This window comes from Chiloscyllium punctatum, chromosome 3, assembly GCF_047496795.1.
Source record: "Chiloscyllium punctatum isolate Juve2018m chromosome 3, sChiPun1.3, whole genome shotgun sequence".
Classification (NCBI taxonomy): Eukaryota; Metazoa; Chordata; class Chondrichthyes; order Orectolobiformes; family Hemiscylliidae; genus Chiloscyllium; species Chiloscyllium punctatum.
The window spans coordinates 138977662-139002909 of NC_092741.1; positions in this window are offsets into that span (position 1 = coordinate 138977662).

A 25248-nucleotide genomic window follows, 5' to 3' on the forward strand; every position below is an offset into this window, starting at 1 on the left:
CAATCACAGGTCTGTTTTTGGGGTGATCAATAACTGATCTGAATAAAACTAACTGTACATTGAAAAGAAAATAATTCCACATTCTCATTCTATGGGTCAAATGATTCTGGATTCTACTTTTGTTGAGATTTGCTAGACAGATTGGCTAAATCATTTTTAGCACCTACTTAAGGTCAGCATAATAATTTCAAATTCTACGGACAAAAAATATATAAGTGAAGAAGAATGTGTGGATGTTGTGGATCTTTCAGTATAATACTATGAGAAGACATATAAGAAGTTCATTTTAACCATACATACTGAATATATACAATATAATATATACAATATAAAACAGCATAGGCTGGAACCAATCACAGGTCTGTTTTTGGGGTGATCAATACCTGATCTGAATAAAACTAACTGAACATTGAAAAGGAAATAATTCCATAATCTCATTCTACAGGTCAAATGATTCGAGATTCTATTTTTGTTGAGATTTGCTAGACAGATTGGTTAAATAATTTTTTAATCTCATATTTGAAAACGTCATATTTTCAGATTCTTGGTTATCTTGGTTTTGTGGGCTCAGAGGTTGCAAATGACAATCTGGCCTCACCTGCTTTGTTGGGGATGAGCAGTGTTTGAGGGTGGTGCTGCTGCCGCCTCGTTTGTTTAATAGCAACATTGGACAAGGCAATTTCCTTGCTTCTGTTTGCCTCATGACTTTAGCAAGGACGCTTATGTTCTTTTTCAAAGCAAGATACACTCCGCTGCCTAAGCCTTCTAATAAATACTCACCTTAATTTTCTGATTTGCAAAACTCAGCTCCGAGTGAGACCTCACTGACCTACCAGTCTGTAAACCTAATGTGTTTTCTCTACACTTACTTACATTTTGCAGCCTCTCACAATCTTTCTCTCATTCATCCTCCTGTTACCGCCACCTGTACTTCTCACACACCCCTCCCAAACTCCAGGGGTCACTACCTGCCTCGCAGTTCCACATCATTTCTGCTGCTTGGAATCCCTGGCTCCTTAGTTTAATTGAACTTGTGTGAGTTGTGCTGTGTGAATGGGTGGACATGGAGCAGATAGTGACCAGAGGTGTGGGTAGTCGGTCACAGGGGCATTGTTCTGAGGCAGACAGATGGTTTAGCCCAAAACACTGACTCTTATGCTCCTTGGATGCTGCCTGACATGCTGTGCTTTTCCAGCGCCACACTTTTTGCAGACAGAAGGAAGGAAATTGACAGAAGACAGACATCAGACTTTAGATCAGAGTGGTGCTGGAAAAGCACAGCAGGTCAGGCAGCATCCGAGGAGCAGGAAAATCGACGTTTTGGGCAAAAGCCCTTCATCCTTCATCCTGATGAAGGACTTTTGCCTGAAACGTCGATTTTCCTGCTCCTTGGATGCCGCCTGACCTGCTGTGCTTTTCCAGCACCACTCTGATCTAAAATCTGGTTTCCAGCAGCTGCAGTCCTCACGTTTGCCAAGAAGACAGACATCACCTCACCCAATGTTACTATCAAATGAACGAGGCAGCAGCACCACCCTCAAACACTGCTCATCCCCAACAAAGCAGGTGAGGGGGGGGGCAGATTGCCAATTATAACCTCTGAGCTCACAAAATCAAGATAACCAAACTTTTAGTCCCTAGAATCTGAAAATATTCCGCTCTTTTCAAATATGAGATTAAAAATTTATTTAGCCAATGTGTTAAGCAAATCTCAACAAAAATAGAATCTAGAATCATTTGACCGGTACAATGAGATTGTGAAATTATTTTCTTTTCAATGTTCAGTTAGTTTTATTCAGATCAGCTATTGATCACCCCAAAAATAGACCTGTGATTGGTTCCAACCTATACTGTCTTATATTGTATATATTCAGTTAAAATGAACTTCTTATATGTCTTTTCATAATATTATACTGAAAGAACCACAACATCGACACATAGGTTCTTCTTAACCTATATATTTTGGTATTTACAACAGAGTAAGTCTTGGAACAAAAGTCTGTGCGGAGGAAATGTTTCCCCTTGGTTTGAAGGTCTGACCTGCTTTGATAGAATATGGAGTGAAATTTCTGCAAGATCACAGCACCACTGAATTGTTTCAGTGAAGAAGAAGAAGACCATTCAGCCTATCAGGCTCTCTGTGCATTTTGAGTTCGTGCCAAACTCCTGCCTATTCCCCATAACCTTAAGCATCATTTCCATTTAAATCACCATTCAATGCTTTCTGGAATGCTGTAGTTGAATCTGCCCATTGAGCCACCCTGTCACCAATGGTGATTTATCAAATTTCACGATGAGGAATTGAAGACAATCTGGCAGAATGCTGGCAAGCAATAGCAACAAGACAGTTGAGGTGGGGAATTTTATAGATAACAGGGCAGGATTAGATGAAAAGCCAATGCTGAAGATTTTCTGGCTACAACAGCATGTAAATCTATGTGTAAATTCTAATAGTGTAACATGGATGCAAATATTTCCTTTGATTTGAAAATGTGACTGTTTTGTTATAACTTGAAAGATGCAATGCATTAATGCAGTGGAATGCATTTTCCACCCTCATCACAAACAGGTCAGTTACTGTTGAAATGGGGTCAACATTCCTGTACATCTAAAGCTTTGCCGAAAACACACAAGATACGGCATGACCATTTATACATTACGCTGATGTCATTTTAAGAAGGAATGGGAAAAGTTCCACAGCTCATGGACGGCAATGAGGAAAGGGACAAGCGAAGATCCTTAGAGACTCCAGAAGTTGTAGCCCAAGACAGGAAGAGAAAATGTTTCAGGAGATTGCTGACCAAGAAGACAGCACAACCACACTGAAGCCAGAGCAAAGACACACTATGGAATCACCAAGAATTTTAGGCAGAAAATAACTTTGGAAGTAAATTGTGCCATCAACAGGGTCAAAGACTGTAAACAGGTCAACAAGGATGAATAGAAATAACAGCAACACCAATATGAAGTTATGAAGTTACTTTCTTTTCAAATGTTTGTTCACTCTTCTTTTGTCAATGTGTCAAACTAATTTGAACAAATTAGAATCTGGAATCACATGACCTGTAGAATGAGATTACGGAATTGTTTCCTTTTCAACATACAGTTAGTGTCATTCAGATCAGTTACTGATCATCTCAAACACAGACCGTTGATTGGTCCTAGCTCTATCTTCAACTGCAGTTATTTGGTATGTACAGTTAAAATTAACTTCTTGTTTACCAAAACATAGCAGAAACCTGTCAAAGATCCTTAGACTGCATCCTTCAAACCCATAATCACTTCCACCAGGAAAGACAAATACATGAATAAACGGGGAATCGAGGCATATAGACTGTGTAGAGGCAAAATGTTTTCAGTTCAAGAAAGTGCTCATGTGTCAACTCAGGCTTGGTGGACTGAAAGACCTGTTGCTTCATTGCACTGTTCTTTGTTCTTTGATGAGGGAAGCAGGTAGATGGGAACACCACGCACCATCTTGACTTCGAAATATATCACCATTCTCTCACTGTTACTGGGTCAAATTCCTGGAATTCCTTCCCTCACGACAATGTGGATCAACCTGCAGCACACGGACCACAACAGTTCAAGAAGGTAGCTCACCACCTCCTTCTTGAGGGCAGCTAGGGACAGGGAATAACCACTGGGCCAGCCAGCAACACCACAGGTTAATAAAAAAGACAGAATTTAATGCAGCTAATGGAAGCGAGTTTTGAGGTCAGGGGTGGTGTGTTGACATTAGATGGGGCAGGGTAGGTATCCCACTGCCTCCCACTACCTCCTGCTTATCCCGATTAAGTCCGGGAGAGGAAGGTTTGCAGGTAGCCTCTCCTCCAGGAGCTGGAAGTGCTGACTTCAAGGGGCCTAAGTCCTTTAGAGTTCCCAGAGATGTAGTTAGCAGGGGCATGGCCAGTTGAGGCAGTGGAGGTCAGACACACACCCCAATCTCAGACTTTACTAAATTCTAGCCATTGTATTTGATTAATAGAGCATTAAGATTCAATTCTTAATTAATTAACACATTTGTATATTTATAATAATGTTTACCTTGACGTGAGAATTTATGTGGAAATACCGATAGCGTTATGAAAGAGAAAATCGTTTTCTTTGGTTTGAGAACAAGACCTGTTCTGATAGAACTTTTCTCATGAAATAAATAAACTCCTCCCCCCGAATCCTTCCACTCCACTTCAGCCAATTTACCATTGAAAATAAACACCATTATGTGTTGGCTGTTTCATACTGCTACATCTGTACCAAAAGCATGCCAAAACCAACACTGATAATAACTATTTACATTGTTTCTCCAATGTTTTATAGTGGGGAAATGGGGAAGTCATGTGGGTAAGAAATAGGAGTAAGGCAGGTAGAGATTTGTGTGAGAATTTATATATTCTTTAACAAATTGTACAGAGCAGAGGTAAGCTGTTGAATGACAAAAAGAAGTGTTTACATTTGAGTTCACCCTAATTTATCCAACATACAATACCATTTTGAACAAAAGTAGATTCTAGAATCATTTGATTAATCAAATGAGATGGTGGAATGTTCTATTTGATGTTTCTTTTGAATATATCAGTTACAAAGACCATTGATTGGTTGCAGCTATATCTTAGACTAGTTTGTTTGGCATGTCAAGTTAAAATTAACTTTTTATATATCTATTACGAGGGAAGGAGATGGTCTACTAGTATTATTGCTGGACTGGTAACTTAGAGACCCAGATAATGTTCTTGGGACTTGGGTTTGAATCCTGCCACAGCAGATGGTGGAATTCAATTTTGAAAATGAATTAAAAGTCTAATGATAGCCATGAACTGATTGTCATGAAAACCCCATCTGGTACACGAATGTCCTTTATGGAAGGAAACTGCCATCCTTACCTGGCCTGGCCTAAATGTGATTTCAGGCCCATAGCGATGGGGTTGACTCTTAATTGCTTTCTGCACAATTAGGGATGGGCAATAAATACTGCCAAGCCAGTGATATCCTCATCCTATGAATGAATAAATACTAACAGTATTTTATTAAGAATTAGCAAAATTGAATTCTTCATTAATCAATATTTTGAAAGATGCAATAGTCTGTCTTAGCTGAAAAATCTGTGTGTAACTATTCTGTTGATTTTTAAATGTTGAAAGAACATTTGGGTGTAATTTAAGCAAATATGAAGGAACCCCACTACTACAACCACCCACCCTCCTGAACCAGTGCCATTCACTGTTGAAAAGAAACACTATAACGGGATCAGGGTTTTGAACCTATTGATTCATGAAAATACCACAATAATATATTTGTAATTATGGTTTGTGCTGTTTCTCTGAAGCTGTATGTGGGGAAAGTGGAGAAAACGTGTAGATGGAAAACAGGGAAGCAAGATAACAATCTTTCGATGTAATGGTGCAAGGTGTTGAGAAATTATTACAATGAGATTCCTTGTCTACAATTGCATAGAAAGATTCAGACCTAGGCCATATGAGCCAGTCCTGGAACACAAAGCGAGATCCTGGATGATGATGGCACAGTACAAAGAGTGACAGGCTGAGAAGGATAAGAAAGAATATAGCACCAATGATACAAGAGAAAAAAATAGAAGATCTGAATGTAACATTGTCGATTTTAAACTTATGATAATTTCAGATTTCTGCCAACACATTTGAACAAAAATAGAATGTGGAATCTTATGACCCAGCAAAGAGAGCTTATGGAATTGTTTTCTTTTCAATGTACAGTTATTTCTACTCTCACCAGTTAGTACTCATCTGAAACACAGACCTGTGACCAGTCTCAGCTCTACCTCATCTGTAATTCCTTGGTGTGTTTTGAATTAGAATTAGGTATATGTAAGTATGTGCAAAATTAACTTCTTATGTATCTACTAATAGTATTTTATTAAAGAACAGCAAACATAAATTCTTAAGTCATTAATACATGTTGAATGTTTTCAATAAAGTAGTCAAAAGTGAGGACTGCAGATGCTGGATATCAGATTCGAGAGTGTGGTGCTGGAAAACCACAGCAGGACAGGCAGCATCCAAGAAGCAGGAGAATCGGCATTTCTGGCATAAGCCCATCATCAAAGGGCTAGCTGAAGTGCTTATGCCTGAAATGTCGATTCTTCTGCTCCTCAGATGCTGCCTGACTTGCTTTGCTTTTCCAGCACCACACTCTCAACCGTGTCTTCAGTAAAGTTTATCTCAGAATGAAAGTCTGTGTGGAAATATCCATAATCTGTTGCATAAGGAGATTGTCCATTTTGGTTTGTAAATGTCCATTTAGAAACATTGTGTGTGAAAATTTCTTAAAAGTTGAGTAAAACCTCTCCCAAAGCCCACAAGCCTGACCGATTACTGTCGTGAATAAACACTGTAAAAGCATTGGCAGTGTCGTACCACTGCAACTATGCAGAAAACACTATAGAAACATCAAAATAACTGCTTATCCTATTATTACAAGCCTTCTTGGTTGGCAATCAGGAACTTGTCACACAATGTTTCAGTGGATGTGTGAACTGTGAAAGGTTGAGACGCCTGCACCATCCCACCATCACTGCGGGCAGGGAACTGTTGGCTTGACATCCTTTCTGTAAGTTCCAACACTCACTATCCTCTGATGATGAACACACAAACCCCCAGCAGTGAGAAATAGGTTGTAGGATCTCCTGACTGCAGCTTGTATCAATGGTTAGGGGACTGTACATGCAGCTGAAGAGGTGCTGTCTTTCAGATGGTCCTTGTCGCCCAGCTGCCTGTGAGTCGCCAACTCTTTCCCATTCTCTGTAATGACAAGTCAAGCATCTTGCTGGCCAGCCAAGGAAAATCCTTATCAGCTGTGATAAAAGACTAACATATGGTTATAGTATATAATGGACCTATAGTGTGTGGGAAACTTGGAAAAGATGCCCAAACTAGGCCTCTAGGGTTGATGTCATGTCCCCTATGATGATTCTCCACAAGGTGCACAGATTCTGTGAAATAAGTTGCAGATGATCTCATACTCGATAAGGGGAAATTCTTCCCAGCTGATTACCTAAGCCACTGTTTTCAGGCACTCCCACAAGCTCTGTTTTCCAGCTGCTGATACCATCTCTCCCAGAGACCAAACCTGACTGTGTGCAGACCTATTGTCATTCCTGATCCCAAAATGAGCGATAGGCCACGCATCGATGCCAACACTAAGTCTGCTATTTCCATCTCAGTTGGATAGTATGGACTCACCCTGCTATCATTCCACATACCACTGCCTGTAAACCAACCATTAACCCAAACTCTGCTGCACTGCTAACTTGCACAAAGTCTTCTTCACTCATTATTCTGTGTTCACTGACCTATAATAGTTCCCAGGTCAGAAATGTGTCAATTTTACAATTTGTATCCTGATTTTCAAATCCCTCCATGATCCCATCTCTCCCTGTCTTAGTATTTTCTTCCAGTTCCATATCCTACTGAGGTATATTTATATTTCTTCAACTCTATCTTCTTGAGCATTCCCAGTTGTAACTGCTCCATAACCAGTAGCTCTGCCATCAGGTATCTAGGCACTATGCTCAGGTCTTTCCTCTTTGTACCTTCCAATCTTGCTTTCCTCCTTTAAGATACTTCAGCCAAACATATAGCCGTTTACCTTAATATCACTTTAAGTGGCTCAGAGTTGCAGTGCTTCTGAGAAGCACCAGTGGATGTCTTATTTTCTACAAGGTGCTATATAAATATAGCAGTTGTTGCTGTTGAGCATAGCATCACTTGTTTAACTTCACTATGTTTTATTATATAACATTTGCTGACAAATGCCTCAAAGGAACATAACTGAATAATGCCAAGCACCTCTAGTTATATTTTACATGTGAAGTATAGGGTGTAACATGCTGTAAAATATGTATCAATCGTAAATTGTATTTACCAATAGAGACTAAAAAATATTGAATTATGCTCTGGATTTTACATTGGTGAGGTTTCAAACAGTACCTGCGGTTGATTAAACTTAGCCCTTCACACTCTACTCAAAATAAATTTCACCACTAAGTTCCTGGATTTGTAAGGCACACTTAAACACACTCACCAGGCCTAAGAGGCTTATCATTGTCCATTACAAAGAAACCCACTTGACTGGCACCACATCCATGAACATTCCTATCCTCTGCCACTGACAGTGATGGATGATAATTGAAAAATCAAGCTGCAGTGACGTGGAAGTTAAATATTGCTTTGCTGTGGTCGTGAATGAAGGTGACAACTATTTTATGATTGATCATAGAGACTGAGTTCCCTCATTTTCTATTTTGTCTTTTGTAATGAGACCTATTCATTCAATTAGCTACAGTAAATTCTATTTAATGTTTATGGTAAATATGTCTGACTGCAGGATAAGACAGAGAAAATCATCTATGAGAATGTGTAGATAATGTTGGCAAAAATGGAAAATGAGTAGAAAAATGTTAGTGTGTACATAACTGTATGGACAATGGAAATAGAAGCCTACATGGACACAATAAAAAATAAAGGATGTGAAAACAAATGGAGAAATGACACTGCTCTTGTATCTTTGCACAGTATGTTACATACACAGGTGCGGGTGTGTGTGCAAATGTTTATGAACTAAATTTTAAAAATAATCATCTAGCATGTAAAATTGAGCAGCTACATGCGTTACACCTGAGTGACTTGACTAGATAAACTAGTGAGGTGCAAGTGTAATGTAGCCTCAAATAAAACAAAATGTCCTAACAAAGGATGTAGACCAGTCCTATAAATGTGCCTGCTGAATGAAATGCTCACTGCTTTCCTCCTTGGAGTTAGTGTGCAAAACAAAGTAGTATGATTGCCAAAACACTTTAAGGTCAGAATCTTAATGGAAAGTATGTTAGTAATACAATGTATGCAGTTGCACTGACTGTTTTGATCACCTTTATTCCCAGGTGAGACAGCAATGAGACCTTTCAATTACTCTGGTCCTGCCAATTTCAATCAAAAGCCTGTTTATAGACACAGAAGGGTAGTTCGATCATTATTTTCATTTGGAATTCGCGGCGATTTGTCTTCAGACCACAATGCCTTGCTGGGTCCTGTCAATGGTAATGTTATTTCACTGTCTGCACACTCATGTCTGTATTTGTAACCTTTCAACCAATGAATATGTCTATACGAAAATAAATAGTCTTGTGGTGAAAGTTTAAAACATTTTCTACCTCCTTCATTCAATGTAGCAATAAGTACAATCTGACTGTGAATTGTAATAAATGTCCTTAATGCTCTTTTTGTGGTGTTGTATAAAACAGAAGCAGTGAATACATAGATATTGTGAATTCATGATGTTGTCAAGTCAACAATGTATCACCAGGAAAGGTGAGAGAGAGTCAATACATCCTACACCAACTAAAGCCAAATCTTCACATAATCTTTAATTGTTAAGGGAAAGTATACGCAGCTTTGTCCATTAATTTTTGTTTGTCTTCCTCCCTTGATTTAGATTTTGTGAGCAATGTTCTGCCTACAAACTCTGATTCCACTTTCAATGTAATTCTTGATCATCTCTCGAAGGAGATGTGTAAAAATAACACAAAACATCAATTGTTCTCTCTTGCATGATAGTTATCTACTTGTTACTCGGATAATATAGAATGAAATGCTTGAATTTCCATAGCCTGTTTGCATGTGAAAAACAAAAACACTGGTGATGCTATTGTTGGTTTGGCCTAGTCACTGCAGTTAACAAAAATGTGAAACCAGGAAGAGTTGATTTCCCAATATTAATAGATGGTAGTCCCAAATGGTAGAGGAAAAAGTTGGAATAAAAATGGAGGGGTCATAATTAGGAATGTAAGGATAAGAGAACATGATCTCATCCCTCAAGCATTTTTTGCCATGTGTAATTCCTACAGACAGCATCTTCTACTTGGGCAAATGTTCAGGGCCATTTAATTTATTCCTTCATACTCAGAGACACCGGTAATGTTCAGAGACAGTAACAGTGAAGGACCACTTAACTCAAACATTGAGATAATACAAATATTCATAATTTGGCTGTGCATTTTTAATGTAGCATTTTGTACAAGTTTGTGTAAAACTTCTAAGTAAGATACAGTGATGCAGTTTTCATGACATATTATGATTACATCATCCCACTGTCAATCACATCATCATAATTATCTCTGCTTGTTTAAAAGAAGATTATTTTGTGAAGCAGTTTATAGAATAAGCAACATTTTGTTTCAAATTTATATATTTTTCAATGTCTTTGAGGCACAAGATGGTATTTCTGGAGAAATAAACAATCACTACTTCAGTCATAGAGTTCAATCATGAAGCCCAGTTCCCCAAAAATATGAATTAATATTGCTGCTGAAGACAACCCTGAAATGGTCTTTTTATTTCTGAGGACATTGTGCTTTCAGTCATAAAGAGGAGTTCTGTGACAGTCATTATGAAGGAACCCTTAACAATAACAGAATGATCTTTATCCTATTGGATGAGACAGGTTCAAGCACGTGTATAATAATGCTGCTCTAATTCATGTTGTACCTGTTTCTCAGGAAGCAAAGAATATTCACCTTGAAAAAAAATTAAACTTAACACAACATAATTAAACTTAATTATACACTTTTTAAAGTAAAAAAAAATATTGTTTTTTATTTTTCGAACAATATGAAATATAATTTGGAGTGGAAAATGATACAATGGATGTGCACACGTTTATACACACCTACTGTACATTTCCTCTATGACATTCGCAAAACTTGTACATTGACATGACGTAAGTACAGGTCATTCAGCACACTACAGGGGTACTAGCAAGCTGCTTCATATAAAGGATATACTGAATCGAATTCCAGTCACCTGATTGCTCCCCATGCCACTGATAGCATTTATTTTTCAAGTTACTGTCAAATTCTCTTTTAGAAGAATTTGTGCTTTGTGATATAACATTTCCTATTGTGATAATGTTATTACAACAGCCTAACTGTCCCACTAATCTTATTCTTTTCCTAGCAGACTATTTCTTTTTGATATGATTAATTTTAGTATGTAACTGCTGTTAATATAACAAAATAAAGCATGGTGTAAGTAAAGCCCCCCCAATTTATTAATAAGGAGGACTGTGCAGAGTTGACTGGGCAGGGCTTGTCTTGTCAAGACAAGTGCCTGCGTCAAACTCGGATCATTATTATTTAAAATTGTATTAGTCCTATTCAGATTTGCTATAGCTGTTGAATAAAAATGATGGAAGTTAAGAATCTGGATCTGTAATCATATCCACACTAATCAAGGCCAGCAGATTTTGTTTCCTAAATAGTATCAAATAACTAATGGTTTTTTTCTCCAATCTGGTAGTTTTGTGATCATCATGATTGATATTAGCTTTTTATTTCAGTTGTAGTTAATTAACTGATCTCAAATTCCTAGCTCTCCTGGTGGATTTTCAACTTGTTGAAATTTAGTACATTAGTCCAGATCTTTGGATTATTAATCCTTGTCATCATTTCCACAATTGTTTCTTCTATGTCAGATTAACTACTTAGTAAAAATAATGTTTAGACCACTGAATATATAGTCTAAAGATTGTCATCTTGTTGTATTTCTCTAAATTTTCCATAACAGATCCCAACCAAAGTACCTGCCAAGGCACTAGCCAAATGGGACTGCCAGTTTCTCAGAAACCTGAACCAGTAAGCAACCTATTTCCAGCATAAATGTAACATTGTTGCTGTATAACTACTGAGCCAAAGATAAGGATGCTAGGTATTATAAAGATTGTGATGTAACTGATTAATGATTGATGCTCTGCATTTGGTCCAACTAGTTCATCATGATGAGAGGATTCCTTTAAGCAATGATGCTTTCATTGTGGAAATTCTTTCAGGGAAGAATACATCTAATTTTACCAGGATAAAACCTGAAACTGAAACAACTTTGTATCTGAATTGGTCATGACCATACTTATCTTTGACATTACAAGTAATTCAGAAATAGGTTATCATTTACGTTTCTCGCACAAGGTGCTCTGGATATTTCTTTCTTGCTAATTCTCCAACCTCTCACTTTCAACCTTTATGAAACCTATCATGATATAGTGTTACTTTGATTTCTGTGGGAAGCTAGGAAAGTGATTGCTGAGCCCCTTGCTGAAATATTTGTATCATTGATAGTCACAGATAAGGTGCCAGATGACTGGAGGTTAGCAAACGTGGTGCCACTATTGAAGAAAGGTGATAAGGAAAAGCCAGAAAACTATAAACCGGTGAGCCTGACCTTGGTGGTGGGCAAGTTGTTGGAGGGAATCCTGAAGGACAGGATTTACATGTATTTGGAAAGGCAAGGACTGATTAGGGATAGTCAACTTAGCTTTGTGCTTGGGAAATCATGTCTCACTAACCTGACTGAGGTTTTGAAGTAATGAAGAGGATTGATGCAGCCAAAGCAGTGAACATGATCTATATGTACTTCAGTAAGACATTCAACAAGGTTTCTCATGGTAGACTGGCTAGCAAGGTTAGGTCACATGGAATACAGGGAGAACTAGCCATCTGGCTGCAGAACTGGCTGGAAGGTAGAGACAGAGGGTGGTTGTGGATGGTTGCCTTTCAGACTGGAGGCCTGTAATCAATGATGTGCCAAAGGATCGGTGCTGGGTCCTCTGGTTTTTGTCACTCATATAAATGAATTGAATGTGAATATAGGAGGTATGATTAGTAAGTTTACAGATGACACCAAATTTGAAAGTGCAGTGGACAGCGAAGACAGTTGTATTTCAGATGGAATTTAATTTAGATAAATATGAGGTGCTGCATTTTGGAAAGCCAAGGCAGGGCAGGATTTATATACTTAATGGTAAGGTTCTGGGGAGTGTCGCTAAACGAAGAGACCTTGGAGTGCAAGTGCACAGTTTCTTGAAAGTGAAGTCGCAGGTAGACAGGATAGTGAAGAAGGCGTTTCGTATGCTTTTCTTTATTGGTCAGAGCATTGAGTATAGGAATTGGGAGGTCATGTTGTGGTTGTACAGGACATTGGTTAGGCCACTTTTGCAATATTGTGTGCAATTCTGGTCTCCCTCCAATAGGAAGGATGTTGTGAAACTTGAAAAGGTTCAGAAAAGATTTAAGAGGATGTTGCTGGGGTTGGAGGATTTGAGCTATAAGGAGAGGCTGAATAGATTGGGGCTATTTTCCCTGGAGCATCAGACACTGTGAGGTGACCTTATCGAGGTTTATAAAATTATAAGGGGCAGGGATAGGGTAAATAAACAATGTCTTTTCCCCGGGGTGGGTGAATCCAGAACTAGAGGGCATTAGTTTAGTGTGACGGGGAAAAATTTAAAGGGACCTAAGGGCAACATTTTCAACAGAAGGTGGTACGTGTATAGAATGAGCTGCCAGAGGAAGTGATGGAGATTGGTACAACTACAACATTTACAAAGCATCTGGATGGGTATATGGATAGGAAGGGTTTGGAGGGATATGGGCCAAATGCTGGCAAATAGGATTAGATTAGTTAAGGATAACTGGTTGGCATGAATGAGTTGGACCGAAGAGTCTGTTTCCATGCTGTACTATGAGAAAGCATTCAATAAAGTACCACATCGAAGGTTAATGAGAAAAATAAAAGGACACCATGCAGAAATGAAAACATTGGCATGGCAGGAATGGAGATTTGAGGTTACAATCAGGTCAGCCACGATCTTTTTAAATGTTGGAGCAGGCTTGAGTGACCAAATGGTCTACTTCTGGTCATAAGGCATATGTTCATTGGAACTTCCTCTGAAGTGCTCTTAATGTAATTCTGTTCTTTTTTTAAATGAAGAGACAGAATATTCTAAATGTAGTCCATGAATGTGCTGTTCAAATGGAACAGAGCATCTTAATTGTTACATTCCATGTCCCTTGCTATAAATGTCAGCATTCCATTTGCTTTCCTAATCACTTGTTGTACCTGCATAATAACTTTGTCATGTATGTGAAATAACTCGATCCCTCGGTATCTGAGTTCTCTAGTTTCTTTCCATTTAAATAATATAACACTATGATGTACTTCATTCTTCAGTAGATAAGTTCACATTTTCCCATATAATCCATCTGCCAGGGTTTTTACCCACTCACTTAAATACTCCATAATCCTCTGTAGACTTCATATGACATCTTCACAACTTTGCTTCCTACCTATCTTTATGCCATTATTAAAATTTAGAATCCATATGTTTGATCATTCCATCTAAGACATTAAGATCATTTATAAATGTCAAACACTAATCTCTATGACACTCCATTTGTTACACCTTACCACCCTATGTGACTCAGTTCACTGAAATTTAAGGCCTTCATATCAATTCTAATCTCAGTTGTTTAACATTTGGCACAGAGCAATCCCATAGATGTACATTTCCCAGAGAATGATACACATCATGGTAAAGGTAGGTCAGTTGCACAGGGATTTAAATTATATATTTCCCTTCCCCAGGTCATGTTTCTTTGCTGGTTTGCTATTGTTTAACAGCTGTATTGCTATTAGCTCAATAGTTGTGTGCATCTCTTGCACCAACAATTGTTAAATGACTCTTTTAGTCACTGGGTCAATCTGCATTTTACTGCATAGCAGGTTGACTGGCCAGCCTCTGCACTGTCTTTGTGGCACTACAGTCCAGTACTGTCCTCTAATACCTGTAAAATAACTAAAGGTAAAAGACGATTGTAACTGTTTCTCTTCAGTTTCACTCGTCAGCCCCATGACAGCCATAAATTTATTAAATCCAATAAAGCTTCAAATATTATTATCTTTTTTCAATGGAATGTATGTAATAATGTCTAGCATTTATTGCTCATCCCTAATTGTGTTTTAAGTGGTGATGACACACCATCGTGAATACAATTAAATGGCTTATTACATTATTTGATAGGATAGTTAAAAATCAATCTCACTGCCATGGTTCTGAGACACAAACAGGCTAGATGTGGCAAGAAATTAGTGAAGAAATGTGCTTTTATGACAATTTAGTCATCAGCATTGATGGTACTAGCTTTAGCTGGTTTCTTTAATTGAATTTAAATTCCCCAGTTGCCATGATGGAACTCCAACTCATGCCTTTTGGATTTCTAATATGGATATCCAAACAGCGAATACAAACAAGGCTTCAACTGATCGTACTAACTGTACACCCTGGAGAAGCCACAGAAATGTGGCGACTGTGGGAAGGGATTCCATCCGAACTGGATATTCATCGACATAGCCACACAGGAGAGAGGCCATTCACCTGCTTTGTGTACGAGAAAGGATTCACAAAGTCAGCCCATCTGAAGTCCCACGAGTGAGTTCACACAGGGGAGAAGCTGTTCGCCTGCTCCCAGTGCAGGAAGGGCTTCATTCAGGCATCCCTCTGCTGACCCATCTGTGGGTACACACAGGGGAGAGAGGCCATTCTCCTGCTCTCAGTTCAAGAGGGTATCACTCCATCGTCCACCTAGTTGACCTACCAGTGGCTTCACAAGGGAGAGAGGCCATTCTCCTGCTGTCAGTGCAGGAAGGACTTCACTCAGTCATCCACTCTGCTGAGACATCAGCGGATCCACACGGGGGAAAGACTGTTCATCAGCTCCAGGTGTGGGAAGGGGTTCACTTGGTCTTCCAGCCTGCTGACCCACCTGCAGGTTCACACCAGGGAGAGGCCCTTCATCTGCTCTGATCAAGGGAAGGACTCCAGCAATTCATCCGCCCTGAAACGCCACCAGAAATGTGGGGACTGTGGGAAGGAATTCCATCAGAACTGGAGATTCATTGCCGTAATCACACAAGAGAGGCCGTTCACCTGCATTGTGTATGAGAAGGAGCTCACAAAGTCATCCCATCTGAAGTCCCACTAATGAGTTCACATGGGGGAGTGGCCAGTTACCTGCTCAGCGTGTGGGATGGAATTCACTCAGTCCTCCCACCTGCTGACACACCAGCAGTTCAACCCCCGGGGAAAGGCTGTTCACTTGCTCGGAGTGCGGGAAGGGCTTCGCACTATCTTCCACCCTGCTGACACACCGGATATGTTCACACCAGACAGAGAGGCTATTCATCTGCTTCGGCTGTGAGAACGGATACACCGGGCCAGCCCACCTGCTGAAACACTGGTGAGTTCACCTGCTCCAAGTGGGAAGGAGAGTCACCCTATCATGCAACCTGCAGAGACCTAGACAGGGTGGCTAACAAGGTGTTTGGCACGTTTGCCTTCATTGCTCAAGCCTTTGCGTATTGGAGTTGAGACCTCATGTTGAAGTTGTATAGGACATTGGTGAGACCTCTTCTGGAATACTGATCACCCAGTTATAAGAAGGTTATTATCAAGGTGGAGAGAGTTCAGAAGAGATTTACCAGCATGTTGCCAGGTATGGAAGGTTTGAGTTATAAAGAAAGGCTGGGACTTCTTAAAATGGAGCGTATGCATTTGAGAGGTGACCTGATAGAAATTTATAAAATAATGAGATGTATAGATCCAGTCTTTTCCCTAAGATGGGGAATTTCAACATGAAGGGGCACAGTTTTAAAGTGAGAGGAGAGAGATTTAGAAGAGACATAAGAGACAATTTTTTTCACACAGGGTGGTTCCTGTATGGAATGAACTTCTTGAGAAAGTCGTGAATGCAAGTACAGTTACAACATTTAAAATGTTAATGTAATAATGTAACCACTGTGGCATCCTTTCTATGCATTTAGGATAGTAATGTGTAAGGGCTCTCTCAGTTTATTAACAGAACATTTCTGGTTACTGTTTGATCAATATTTTCTAAATTCATTTAACAATTTAGGTTCACCTTTCCATGATGAATCTTTTTCCCAATTCTATACAAGGATTCTTTAAATTCACAAATAAATCATTTTCATTGAATTCAATTTTCTTAACTTATTGTGTCCTTGTCTTCTTCACGTCTTCCCATATTTGGTCACTGATTCCAACAACACATGCCACTTCTTATCTTAAATCAGCTTTAGCATCATATGGTGAGGTTTCCATTTTTTTCCATCTATTCTGAAAAGAATTAAATGCCATCCTTTGGCCAATTGATACAGGTGAGCTTTTAACCCTTTTCTTTTCTCCTACCATGTTAACCCCAAGCCTATTTCACTTCAGTCTACAGCCCCTACCCTGATACGCACCTCATTTCTGTTCAGTCCCAATAATTCTGTTCAACTTTCTTGCTTCCTTATGTGCTGCATGGTAAGAGTATGTCGAGTACTACGAACAAAAAAAATCCCTATCATATCACAACAAGAGCATTTGGCATCATTAAATCTCTTTGCTGTGATCATTCAACGAGGAAGTACAAAATGATTTCCTTTAATTTGAATCATTTCATCGGCCAGCCCTTTGTCATTGTAACCATCTGAGACCACTTACAGGAAGGCCTGACTCCACTCTACATGGAGAAAGTGAGGGCTGCAGATGCTGGAGATCAGAGTTGAGAGTGGAGGTGCTGGAAAAGCACAGCAGGTCAGGCAGCATCCAAGGAGCAGGAGAATCAATGTTTCGGGCAAGAGCCCTTCATGATTCTCAATTGTCCTGCTCCTTGGTTGCTGCCTGACCTGCTGTGATTTTCCAGCAGCCCACTCTTAACTCTGATCTCCAGCATCTGCAGCCCTCACTTTCTCCACTTGTAGAGTGGAGTCAGGCCTTCCTGTAAGTGGTCTGAGATGGTTTACACTCACTATACATAAGAACAGCTTTGGTTCACAACAGTTTGAAATAGACATTCCCCATATCTGAGTTCATGCTTATTAGTAATAATAAAAACACTGAGCACTTCTATTTCTATCATGTATGTGATCAAATTCATGCACTATTATCTTGTTTGTAGATTGTAATTCAAAAGGGGAATACATCCATCAATAGCTCTGCAAAACCTGCCTTATATAAAACAGTTTCAAAACACCCAAGGTGACCAGATTGAAGGTTCATCAGCAGATAATGTGTGTAATAGCAACCAGACTTTTACTTTGGTTCTGTGCCCAGAATATAGCTGAACCTAGTGAATAAACACTGATGGCAATTTCGAGGAATTTAAACATTGCTTACATATCACGAGGCCGACATATTAAGCTTTGAAAATAACTCCCTTTTGGTTACGTATGTTGTTTTATTATGAAAAAGGATTTTTCTGTATAATCTGAATTAATTTAAAACAAATTAACAAAGGAAGTGAATGCCTGGAAGGATGGCAGAAGGAAGTTCAGCAGCAATTCTCAAAAGTTAATGAGGGTTGAAAGGAGAAAAGTAGGCAGGCACGTGGATTTTAAAGGACAGGTCTTTCAAAGAGATGACACAGGCTTCCTTCAGTGCTGTATCATATGCAGATTCTCTAATCCTCATGAAATTTTAATCTAGGGTGTGATTAAATTTGGGCAAAAGTAAAGTGCCATGAAAATTGAAATCTGAAATAATAGAAAATGCTGAAAATACAGAGCGGGTTAGGTAACCTCTGCAGGGAGAGAACATAGAGTCAATGAGGTTAAATTATTACTGAGAGATACTGGGAAGGAACAGTATTTAAGCGAGTACAGAATGGAGGAGGTGGCAGCAAAACAACAAATGAGAAGGAGGGCAGGAATATTTAAATGACAAAGAATGCAGGCAAAAGACTAATGACCAAAGTGTAAATATCAAGAGTAATTGCAATAGCTTGGAAAATCCTGTTATCTGTGTGCCGACAGGAGATCACCACCCCAAACACCGGACAATTTCTCCTCTACCCCGGGGTGTCTCTCCCCCAGTTGTCCTCCATCCCTCAGACACTAACATCTGCTGTCAAGACAAAACCTGCGTACTAGCTTATGCTCAGTATGTGAGCAGGATGGAGAATTTAAGTGACCAGCAAGTAGAAGCTTAGAATCATTCTTGTTGCAGGAAATGAAGGTGTTCTGTAAAGGGTTGGCAAGCAGGAGGCTGGAAGAACACATCAAGCCAGGCAGCATCAGGAGGTGGAGAAGTCAACGTTTCAGATGTAACCCTTCTTCAGGACTGGGGGTGGGTGTAGGGGGAGCTCCAGCTAAAGGGGTCGGGCAGCAAGGGGGTGAGGTGGGGATAGGTGAACACAGGTAGAGGGTACAACCTGGTTGGTCAACGGGAGGAATGGATCTGGTTGGAGGATGGAAGGAAGGGTCGATGAGAGGAGTGGAAGAGAGGGGGAGGGTCTGGGAAGGGAGTCGGGGGATGGGAAGGGAGGTTATTTGAAATTGGAGAACTCAATCCTCCAGCTGTAGGCTGCCCATTCGGAAGATGAGGTGTTGTTCCTCCAATTTGCGGTGTTGTTCACTGTGGCGTTAGAGGAGACCAAGGATGGTCATGTCAGAAAGGGAATGGGATGGAGAACTAAAATGGGCGGTGACTGGGAGGTCCGGCTGGCCCCTGCAGGCCCGGCTGAGATGCTCAGCGAAACGTTCCTTTAGTTTATGTTTGGTCTCCCTGATGTAGAGAAGACCACATCGGGAGCAGCGGATACAGTAAACTAGGTTGGAGGAGAGGCAGGTGAACCTCTGTCTCACTTGGAAGGACTGTCTGGGGCCCTGAATGGAGGTGAAGAGGGTGGTGTACTGGCAGGATTTGCATCTTTTCCTGTTGCAGGGTAAGGTACCTGGGGGTTTGGGGGATTGCTGTGGAGAGTGGCACGAACCAAGGATTGGCGAAGTGAATGGGCCTTGCAGAAGGCAGAGAAGGGTAGGGAGGGGAAGATATCTTTGGTAATGGTATCTAGATTAGATTAGATTCCCTACAGTGTGCAAACAGGCCCTTCGGCCCAACCAGTCCACACCGACTCTCCGAGTTTCCCACCCAGATCCATTTCCCTCTGACTAATGCACCTAGCACAATGGGCAATTTAGCATTGCCAATTCAGTGTGGGAGGAAACCGGAACACCCGAAGGAAACCCAAGCAGAAACAGGGAGAATGTGCAAACTCCACACAGTCACCCAAGCCTGGAATTGAACCTGGGACCCTGGTGCTGTGAGGTAGCAGTGCTAACCAATGAGCCACCATGCTGCCAAGTGTTTAAGGATGGTGCATTGAACGTGGAGACTGGTGGGGTGGTAGGTGAGGACAAGGGGAGCCCTGTCTTTATTACAATTATTTGGGGGTGAATAACAGGAAAAAGAGGTAGTGTGGTGGAAGTCTGTCCAGATGACGGAGCTGGGGTGGGGGGGGGGGGTGGGGGGAAAGGAAAGCACATTGTTCAAAATAGGTGGACATCTGGGATGTTTGGGAGTGGAATGTCTCCTCAGCTGAGCAGATGTGGCGGAGGTGGAGGAATTGGGAGAATGGGATGGAGTTTTTGCAGGATATTCGATGGGAAGAGGTATAGTCCATGTTGTTGTGAGAGTCTGTCGGTATATAGCAAATATCCGTCTGCAGACTGTCACTGGAGATGGAAATGGAGAGGTCAAGAAAAGGGGAGGGAGTTTTCCACGATAGACCAAATCAATTTGAGGGTGAGTGGAAGTTGTGGGTGAAGTCAATGAACTGCTCCAGTTCAGCCTGGGTGCAGGATGCTGCACTGATGCAGTCATTGATGTAATGGTGGAAGGGTTGGGGCTCAGTGCCTATGTAGGTACTAAAGAGGGACTGTTGGATATAGCCAACAAATAGGCAGGAGTAGCTGACACACATCTGAGTGCCCAGGGCCAACCACTGGATTTGGAGGAAATGGGAGGAATTAAAGCAAAAGTTATTAGTGGTGAGGCAGAGGAGAGTATTAGTGGAGGGGGATTAGATCGGTCTGTTGGAGAGGAAGAAGTTGAGGGCCCGAAGGCCATCCTGGTGGGATATGGACGTGTATAAGGACTGCACATCCATCGTGAAGATAAAGTGCTGAGGGTCAGAGAACTGGAAGTTGCTGAAGAGATGGAGGGTGTAGTTAGTGTCACGGATGTAGATGGGAAGTGCCTGAACCAAGGGGGAGAAGATGGAGTTGAGGTAGGACAAGATGAATTCAGTGGGGCAGGAGTATGCCGAGATGATGGTTCGGCTGGGGTAGTTGGGCTTGTGGATCTCAGGGAGCAGGTAAAACTGGGCAGTTCGGGGCTGGGGTCTATGAGGTTGAAGGCGGTGGAGGAGAGATCACCGGAGACAATGAGGGCAAGGACATTGTGAGTCATTTTAGCCTGATGGGTCACAGTGGGGTTGTGGCCAAGAGGGAGGTGGACATGGTGTTGAAGAGTTGGCATTCAGCCTGTGTGACACAGAGGTCCGTTCTCCAGACTACCACTGCACCACTTTGTCAATGGGGTTTGATGGTGAACTGGAGGTTGATGTGGAGAGAGTGGAACGCTGCATGTTTGGAGGAGGTGAGGTTGGTGTGGGTAAGTGGGGGTGGAGAAATAACCTCCCTTTCCATCACCCAACTCCTTGGATTCCAACATCTGCATTTTTTAAATCTCTGTAATGAGTTGAACCAGACTGTTTTTGCTCTCCCCAGTTTGCATTTGTGAGTAGCAAGAAGTACAAGTTAGTCATTGTTTTACTTGGAAGGGATGTTTGAATTCTGGTTGGAAGGAAGGGAGGAGGTGAAGAAGCAACTTTGACTATCCTGTGCTTGGGAAGGTCCAAAGAAATGTGAGCAGGTATCGGGTGTGGTGGGAGAGTGTATCCAGGTGAAGACATAGATCACTTCGTCTGTTTTCTCTTTTCATCTACATTGAGCTCCCTACTTCTCAAACTGCTATCACCACACTACCATCCCCCACCCCCCACCCCCATCCCCCACCCCCATCCCCAACTTTCCCACACCTGCATTAAAGCCATCTCTTGACCAGGTCTTTCTTTTGAACAATGTAGTGAGTCCCACATATACATATGAAACTCATCAGGCCGCCCTTGTATTGATAGTATATTCTTTTATTTTTGTTGTTCTTTAAAACAAATCACTGTGATTTTCTACCTGCCTATCTCACTCAACTTATGTTTGGCAAATGGACAAATATTGAATGTCAACACGCCAAACCCATAGCTTTTTTTATTTCATAGGATGTGATTTGCATCTCACAGGCTTCAACCCAGTTATAAATAATAAAAGTAAATGATAGTGAAAAATGTATGATTCTAAAAACTTCCTTCCATTGGACGCTGTTTAATGAACTAATCAACAAAGCACATCAGTAAATGAAGACTGAGCTATTGGGTAAAAGCCCACTGAATATATTCAAATTTGTAAAAACCAAATTAGGGAAACCCAGAGAGAATAAATTATAACAAAAATTTTGTGGGTTGACTCCACAAGAACACTTTGTTTCAAAATGAAAAGAACAAACTAAAGAAGAGCACGGTGGCTCAGTGGTTAGCACTACTGCCTCACAGCACTCGGGTCCCAGGTTTGATTCCAGTCTCGGGCGACTGTCTATGTGAAGTTTGCACATTCTCCCCGCGTCTATTTGGGTTTTCTCTGGGTGCTCCAGTTTCCTCGTGCAGGTCAGGTGAATTGGCCATGTTAAATTGCCCACAGTATTAGGTGCATTAGTCAGAGGGAAGTGGGTTACTCTTCAGAGAGTCGGTGTGGACTGGATCGGCCAAAGGGCCTTTTTCGACACTGTAAGGAGTCTAATCTCTCTTTGTGGCAGCCAATCAATTGTTATTTTCAAGTTGATGACTGAACTGTAACTTGCAGTAATTGCGGGCACCTCCAATATCCTTGCCGTTTTTTCGACAATGACCACACTCTACTGTTCACCTGCTGTGAAGCTCCTTTCTTTTAATGAGGTCCATATTGCATAGCCAATGCTCAAGTTGAACATTTGAATTTCCCCTGACAGAACTAGTATTCATTCAAGAAAAGCTTATTCACCCGAAGTGGAATACTTGCTTTAGATGCAAAATAGCTTTCTTTAGAAAAATATCTTTTCTGAACTAACGTCTATATGCTGCCATCAACTTCCATTGCTGTCTTCCTTACATGATTTAAACATGTAGCAAAAATAGATTCAACAACCCATTCTAAGATTTTAAATTTACTGAAATAAAAAGATGAGTTGTTGTGGATTCTAACTTCCATTTCACCAAGGCCAGCCTCAATGCAATGCTATTATGTATTAAATAAATAATCTGCAAATCTAATGTATAATGAAGAAGAAAATTCCAATGGACATCTATAAATATTTTTATAGAATTAAGTAATGCCAACATAATTCCCTAAATTTTGATTTGCAACAAAAAAAGGAAACAGCTCTATTTTAAGAAAAGAGAAATTTAAGAAATAACACTGAGCTATAATTGAAAAAGTAAAAGATGGATTACTGCAAGAACAGTTCTGCCCTCAACTGAAGACCAAAGTGCATAACAAAAACAGAAAGTTCTGGAAAATCTGAGCAGGTCTGGCAGTATCCATGGAGAGAGAAACAAACTTAATGCTTCATGTCCAATATGAGTCCTATTCTTGAATTCCCAAGAAGGATCATATGGGATTCAAAATATTAACTCTGGGCTGATTCCTTTTTTTAGGCTACATGCAAGTTTTATAACATTTTTTGGAGGAATTTTAGCCATGGGGTCCAGAGTGATCTCTTGTCATATCTTAACCAATGCACATCATTAACGATCTGATTCAATCCCTATCTTATCATATGTCATTATTGGAATAACTCACCTCTGACTAGATTGCTACCAAAAGCCCTGAGTCCCTTGCAACCATGCGCACCCAGACAAGCACTGTCTATCCAGGTCTATCCTACATGGTTCCTGGCATTTCCTGGCAAAGTGGAAATATGCGTTCCACTTTCAGGTCCTCCAGGACAATATGGTGCAGATTCAGGACATTTTCTTCTGTCCAGCAACAGCTCTGGAGGCCACAACACTAGGCCAAGCCAGACTAATCCCAGGTTACTACCTGGGTTAGAACAGTCTCAGCCATCTGAAGGAATGCTCAGCAATGAAGGAAGGAGATCAATGGCCTTCTATCCTCCATAAGTGCAGGCATCTTCTCTCTGATACTTCATACTCAATCTATCACTGTTACTGTACTGACCTCGCACGAAGCTTCATGCTCTATCACTCCCATTATTACATGCAAAAACTTCCCTCACCCCATCTCACCCACCCCAGTCTCTGATTACACTAACTCTGCATGCCCTCTAAGATGCCTACTAACACACTCAGGACATCTTCCCACCTGTACCAAAAATAACAGCTGTTATTTTTCATCTTGCTTAATACCTGCCTCTCTCTCATTCTAAAGGAAAATAGCTCATAATGGGACAGACATGGTCAAGACAGGTTTGGGTTGCCTATCATTTGGCTCCTCTATGGAGAGGACCTTGAGCAACTGACTGCCTGTGTCCAAGCCCCTTGGCTGGTATCAGAGACTGCCCTTGACTTACTTCCTGAGCCAGTACTCCCTAAGCAAAGACTATGGCCTTTGATTGGACTGAGGTCTGCAACCAACTATGTCAAGCTTCCTGCTTTTGTATTAAACAGCAAGGCCAGACAGAAGTAATATGAGCCTGATAGATCTGGCTGAGGAGTCAAAGTGCACAAAGGCAAGACAATTTAGGGATGCTGTGAACATTCAGGTAAACACAGTGAGTGGGCCCTAACCCAGTTGGTGAGGTGTATGCATGTCACCCACAAGCTTATTGGTCAACCTTCTTCATTCAAGTCTAACGCATTCACATATATCACAAACAGCAAGAGGCCTAACACTGATCCCTGTGGGTTCCATTGGACACAGTCCAAAGACACCTCTCACCATTACCTGCTGTTTTCTGCAGTGCAGCCAATTCTGGATGCAATTTCATTGGATCCCATGGGCTCTCACCCTCGCTGTCAGTTTTCCATATGGAATCTTATGAAAAGCCTTGCTGAAGTCCAAGGAGACAATGTCAAATACATTGCTCTCATCTACACACCTGGTTAGCTCTTCGAAAAATTCAATCAAGTTGGTCAGACATGACCTCCTTTTAACAAAACTGTGTTGAAAGTTCTTGATTAATCCCTGCCTCTCCAAGTGCAGATTAATTCTGTCCCTCAGAATTGTTTCCAACAGATTACTAACTTCTGAGATTAGACTGACAAACTTGAAGGTTTCTGATCTATCCCTTGCTCCCTTCTTGAATACCAATATCCACATTGGCCATTTGCCAGTCCTCTGTCACCACTCCTCTGCCAGAGGAAGAATTAATCAATTGAGAGATGGTCCTGACATATTTCACAACTCTAGCGCTCACGTTCCTTCACTTTTGTTTTACAGAAGTGCATAACCCAGTTCCTCAGAAGGAGTAGTGATAAAGTAATTAATGAAATGCAAA